Source organism: Procambarus clarkii, chromosome 34 (assembly GCF_040958095.1).
Source record: "Procambarus clarkii isolate CNS0578487 chromosome 34, FALCON_Pclarkii_2.0, whole genome shotgun sequence".
Lineage (NCBI taxonomy): Eukaryota > Metazoa > Arthropoda > Malacostraca > Decapoda > Cambaridae > Procambarus > Procambarus clarkii.
The window spans coordinates 10,881,490-10,888,215 of NC_091183.1; the positions used below are offsets into that span (position 1 = coordinate 10,881,490).

The 6,726-nt window shown below is 41.2% G+C and overlaps 1 pseudogene; it reads right to left on the bottom strand.

Moving 5' to 3' along the window:
• Window positions 1-5,940: 5,940 nt before the first annotated feature.
• On the bottom strand, window positions 5,941-6,392 carry LOC123762205 (DNA-directed RNA polymerases I, II, and III subunit RPABC2 pseudogene; annotated as a pseudogene).
• Between the last annotated feature and the right edge of the window lie 334 nt (window positions 6,393-6,726).

A 6,726-nucleotide genomic window follows, 5' to 3' on the forward strand; every position in this document is an offset into this window, starting at 1 on the left:
TAGGTGCTTTGCATCCATTCTGTCTAAATTTGGTGGCCTATATATAACTCCTAATATAATATTATTAGCTTTTTCGTTTAATTCTATCCAAATAGTTTCTGTGTGTGGCTCAGTTTTGATTCCCTCTTTGAGAGTACATTTCAAATTGTCCCTAACATATATGGCTACTCCACCTCCTCATCTAATATATCTATCTGTGTGAAATAGTTTAAATCCATTTATTTGATATTCAGCTAATAGCTCACTATTTTCTACATTCATCCACGTTTCGGTAAGTTCAATAATATCTATTTTTTCTGTGCTGACAAGAGCATTTAATTCGTTAATTTTATTTCTTAGACTTCAACTGTTAGTGTAATATACCCTAAGTGAATTGTTATTTTGAGGCCCTTCTCTTTCCCTGATCATTTTGCCAATTCCTTTCTCCCACAAACACATACTTTTATTACCTCCTTCCTCCAAATCAATTCCAATACCTCTATCTACTAACAGTTTAAACCCAAACAAACACCTCTAACCACTTCTCCGCAACAGCAACAACCCCAGCTCTCGATAGATGCACCCCATCACGAGCATACATTTCCTTTCTTCCATAGAAGTGTTCCCAGTTGTCTATGAAAGATATTGCATTTGATTTGCAATATCTTTCCAGCCGGCAATTGACACCAAGTGCCCTCGATATCCATTCATTTCCCACTCTATACGAGTGGGAAATGAGGAATCGGGATTCCTCCCTTGCTCCTAACTAATTCAATGGCTGTCCTAAATCTCTGTATTAGTTCCTCACTCCTAACTCGCCCAACATCATTACCCCCTGCACTAATACAAATAATGGATTTTGTTCCCATTTCCCGTAATAATATCATTCATGTTTCCAACAATATCACCAATTCCAGCTCCCGGATAGCAAACCCTTAATCTGTTCCCCCTATCTCTGGCAAAGATAGGGGGAACTTAATTGCTAAAGGTATCATCTCGTACAACAGACAAGATGGGGCCCATGCACATTTGTTTGCTGCTAGCCTAACTTTGGATAGACAGACAAATATACAAAACTATTCTCTCTATTGTGTAGATAAAAACACATATTTTACCTTCATTATTCTCAAATAAGAGCTCTTCTCTTGAGATGATTTCGGGGCTTAAGTGTCCCCACGGCCCGGTCCTCGACTACGCCTCCACCTCAAGGAAGCAGCCCGTGACGGCTGACTAACACCCTATTTTACTGCTAGGTAACAGGGGCATAGGGTGAAATTCTGTTAAAGTGCCAGATTTTCGAAAAGCTGATTTTAATAGCCTAAGAAATTTTTTGGGTCAAATAGATTGGAAAGTTTTGGGTATGGAGTGTAGGCCTGTCTTGGAGCGAGACATGAACCCAGCGATAGGTGATGTAAAAGGGGATTTCGATATGGATTTAATATATAACTTATTTAAGAATATTCTAAACAAAGCACAGGAACGTAGTATACCATATAAATTGAATAGATCGAATACTAATGACCCAAAGTGGATAACAAATAATTTAAAGAACCTTATATGTAAAAAGAGAGCTTGGTACAAAAGGATTAAGAATGGGGAAGTCAGTTTAGAACAGGAATTCATACAACTGGTTAGAAATGTTAAAAAAGAGATTAGGAAAGTAAAAAGAAACTATGAAGTTCGCATAGCAGAGCAAGCAAAGTCAAATCCTAAAGGTTTTTTTTCAGTTATATCGAACTAAGACTAGGGAAAGGATAGGTCCATTAAAATCTGAGACAGGTCAAATAACGGATAATGACAAGGAGATGAGTAGTATTTTTAACAAATATTTTATATCTGTATTTACTAAAGAAGAACTTAACAATATGCCTTCAGCCGAACAAGTCTATGTGGGTGGGGATGAGGACAGGTTGACTAGTTTAGTAGTTACCAGGGAGGATGTAATTAAACAATTAGAAAAACTAAAACCAAACAAATCCCCACGGCCGGATGAAGTGTTTGCCAGGGTGCTTAAAGAATGCAAAGAGGAGCTTTCCGAGCCACTGTCTACCATATTTAATAAATCAATAGATTCAGGCAGAGTGCCAGAGTCATGGAAGGTAGCTAAATGGGTACCAATTTTTAACACTTTCCTGGAGAGTTTAAAGGAGATAGAGATAGATCACTTGCGTCAATCTATCGGCCTATTAGCCTAACGTCTATTGTGGGAAAGTTACTTGAATCAATAATTGCAAATACAATTCGTCTCCATCTTGAAAAACATAAATTAATAAATGAGTCGCAACATGGTTTTACAAATGGCCGTTCATGTTTAACAAATTTGCTAACTTTTTATTCCAGCATAGTTGAGGCAGTTGATATAGGTAATGATTGTGATGTTGTGTACCTTGACTTTAGCAAAGCTTTTGATTCAGTGCCACATGAAAGACTAATTAAAAAAATAGATCATGGTATTGGGGGTGCTATATTAAGTTGGATTAGGGCATGGCTATTCCAAAGGAAACAGAGAGTTAGTATAAATGGGGTTAAGTCAGAGTGGGATAATGTTGTTAGTGGAGTACCTCAGGGCTCTGTCCTGGGACCTCTGTTGTTTATAATATATATAGATGATTTAGATTCAGGTTTGAGTAGCAACATTTGCAAATTTGCCGATGATACGAAAATCATCGTATTTTCATCGGTAGGGAAATTAATTCGGAGGAGGACTCACTATCACTTCAAGTTGATCTAGATAGGGTTTTGAAATGGTCTAAGGATTGGCAAATGCAGTTTAATGCTGATAAATGTAAAGTTCTGAGGCTAGGTAATGAGTTACAAGATACGAGCTAGATGGTGTTGAGATTGCGAAGTCGGATTGCAAAAGGGATCTGGGAGTTATGATTAGTAAGAATTTAAAACAAAAGGATCAATGCATGAATGTTCGTAATAAGGCGAATAGGACACTGGGATTTTTTAATCGAAGCGTTAGTAACAAGACACCTGGTGTGGTTCTTAAGCTATGTCTTGCTCTGGTTAGGCCCCATTTAGATTATGCAGTTCAGTTTTGGTCGCGGTATTATAGAATGGATATAAATTCACTTGAACGTGTCCAACGTAGGATGACTAAGTTAATTCCCCAAATTAGAAATCTTTCATATGAAGAAAGATTAACAAAGCTTAAGTTGCATTCACTGGAAAGGCGAAGAGTTAGGGGTGACATGATAGAGGTTTACAAGTGGATGAATGGACATAACAGGGGGGATATTAATAGGGTATTAAAAATATCAACACAAGACAGAAAACAAAACAATGGGTAATTGTTGGATAAGTTTTTTTTATCCATTGGATAAGTTTAGATTTAGGACAGACTTGGGTAAATACTGGTTTAGTAACAGGACACTTGTTGATTTGTGGAACCAATTGCCGCGTAACGTGGTGGATTTGGGGTCCCTCGATTGTTTCAAGCGCGGGTTGGACAAGTATATGAGTGGGATTGGGTGGTTATAGATAGGAGCTGCCAATAGGCCTTCTGCAGTTGCCTTTGTTCTTCAACTAAACTGGCCTAACTTCCCAAGAGATTCTCTTATGATCGCATGGAAGAGAAATAAATACCTCAAAGACCATCTGGTCCAAGCAAGTCTAAGACGCGAGACCTAGTCTGCACAGGCAAGGAACTTGGTATGCAGCAGAACCAGCCTTCCTACACTTACCTACCAGTGGAAAACATTTTTTTTTTCTACAGGGTTTGAGGAGTGGTTAGAAGGCGCCTTTAATGTGTAACGATTCTATTTTTTATTTAACGATTCATGTGTTACGTAAAGTATGGTGACAAATAAACACAGACACTAAGATACTATATATATATTTGGTCGAATATACAGAAGTACACAGGTGATATTTTGGTGTGAGTTGAGCGCACTGAGTCTCCCAGAACTCCCCCTCCCAGGGGATGAAAGGAAAAATACTTGATCAAGGAACTTAGCTGGTCGGTGAATTGTACGCCCTGCTCGCGTTACATAACCATCAAAGTTAACTTCCTCCTCTTCGCTGATGTCATCTAACTGGGGTCGTTGGAGGATCCTGTGCTGGGAGGTCGCACAGGATCGTCCGTTGTCGTAGGAGGCGGTGCTGCTGGTAACTGGTCGAAAAGTGAACTGCGTAGTCGGCGGATGTGTCTCTGGATTTAGCAGTGTCGCAGACGTTGAGACGAAGCCTGGAGCAGACCAGAGAGCTGAGTGAGGCTGGAGTCGTGGAGCTCTATGTGGGAGAGCGTGGGGGCTCGATTGAGAATTGTGAGTGTCCGAACTCGGGGAGCGAGAGCGTGGCGGCTCGATGCTGTCGTAGTCTGCTGTCTGCTCTGTGTCGAAGCTGTAGCGTCTTGGGTTGATTAGGACTCTACACGCCGAGTACTACATGTGTTGACTGTGGAAATTGTAGTCTGGTACCAAAAGATGTAGGTACAGTGTGTGGACAAGCTCGGTGTAGCAGGAGAGAAGAATATGCATAATTGTTGCGTCCTTCGGTCGCTGTCTCAATGTAACACTGTAAAAGTGTTTGGGTTAGTTTATTTAAAATATATATAGAGTACACGAGTCACAGACAAGGATCTGAGAGGCGCCAGTTGTCTGCCTGAGATCTCACACCTCTAACCGTTAATGACCCCAAGTGACCTGAGGTCAGATCATGATAATTTCACCTTGCTTCCGCTAAGCGTATAATTGGAGCCGGGTAGCCTTCAAACATGCCGACGTTTAAGGAGTGGCTTGGTAGTGCCGGAGGCTATCTACTTGTGGGCGGAGTTAGCTACTAGGTTCCCCAATATAAACTCGGAGAGCTATCGAGCAGAAAGCAATAGGAGACCGGCCAGCGGAGCAGAGCAGAGGCCAGCCGTCGAGATAGGCCGTCACCAGACGGGGGGTGACGCTGCCTGAAAATTGCAGACCCCCCCCCCTCTCTATTCAACTTAGACTCAGTCCTCGGTGAGTGAACATTAAGGTGACTTGGTCGTGGTTTACATATGTTGTGTGATGATCAGGGGCAGTCAAGTTGTAGGGTTCTCGAATTCTTGGATGATGACTCACTTTGCATATTAAACTGGAACATTTTAATTGAATTGCTAAATTATGATACTTCATGGGAAATATAATTATGAATTTATTATTTAAATTGTGTTTAACTTTGTTCCCTAGAGCTTTGAGTTGAGGTGAGAAAGCCTCTGTGAGTACTGGTTTCATGGTTTAGAATGAGTACATGATAAAGATGGGACCATACTAATAATGATCTCTTGATAACATCTTTTGAGAATATTTTGATACAGGCAAGTTCCATTCCTTGTCTTGTATGTAATGATCATGAATGGATGGTGGCAGCATTTCGTCTTCTACTATCTACTCTTCTACTTCTACTATCTACTCTTCTACTTCTACCTATCTACACCTCTCCCTCCACCCCCTCTCTAAACTCTCACTTTCAACTAATGACCCTTCTCGCTCCTCCCACCTCTCTGCCTCTCACCCCAAACCCTCACTAATTACTTCACTATTCATTTCTTTCCTTTCGTTTTCTCTTTTACGTTTGTGGCAGTGATTCTGTATTCTAGAGTTCTCTCTAGAGTTTTCTGGTAACTGATCAAGTGACGGCACCTTGTAGTCTTAGCACCTAGGTAATCAAATACCTAGGTTACAAGGTGTTGAACGAGAGAGGTTGCCTTAGGAACTCTGGAGGGTGCTCTAGAATAATTAACTAACTGGGGACGGGATAACGGACTAGAGAGAGCTGTTTCCCCCAGCCTCGTTAGTTAACTGGGGGGTGGAATAATGGACAAGATAGAGCTATTCCCCCACCCCCCGTTACATCAATGTGGAGCATTGTAAAAATTGTACATCACTACTCCTCTTAATACAACAAATATGAGAAAAGAACTAACAATTCATCATGAATGATCAGACATCCTTAAAGCTTTACCATCAATCTAACATATACTTAGAAGTCACTGATGATAAGCTCATCTATGCCCCAATCTTCAAAAGATCCGTCTGGCAAATATCTGCGAATGATGATGGGAATTTTCCGTTCTCTTAATTCTTTGGCAGCAATTTGGAGCGGATCCGATTCTGCATCAATTTCCACCATGACAGGCGCACACATTGCAATCTGCAGTGCTCTCGTGCCCAATACTCTAGCTCTTTCATATTTTGTCATATAAGGTGTCGTGATTCTCTTGAGCATAGGCACTGGCTGACCTTCCCCTGCAGGTACCAACTCTATCTGGTTATCATCATCCTCCTCTCCTTGCAGGTCATCCAGATTTTCATCATCTTCTGCCTCCTCGAAGTCATCACCAACATCATCACCATCGAACTCCTCGTCAGCCATCTCGCGTTCGTGTTTGCACCAAGGTCTTCTCCCAGCTATAAGCAAGACTCGCGTGGCCGTGTGTGACGCAGCGCTGAGCGTCGGTACAGTATCTCGTAAGTGTCCGCTCTAGACCACACTTGAAAGTAGACTAGTTTAATGTTTGCTATTCTGCTGCTTATATGCTCGGGCAACACCTCACCGTGTTGCCCGGGCAACGCCTCACCTCATTCATCTCCAAAGGTTGACATGAATATTAACAATGCATTTGGAGCGAGTATATTATTGGGATAATCTACTCGCTACACATGCCTTCGACCGAAGCGTTGTCGTCTCTTCAATTTTTAGTGTGTGGTTGGGTCAGCATAAATACTTTCTATAATTAACAGTACTAAATTCTACAATATAATTGAG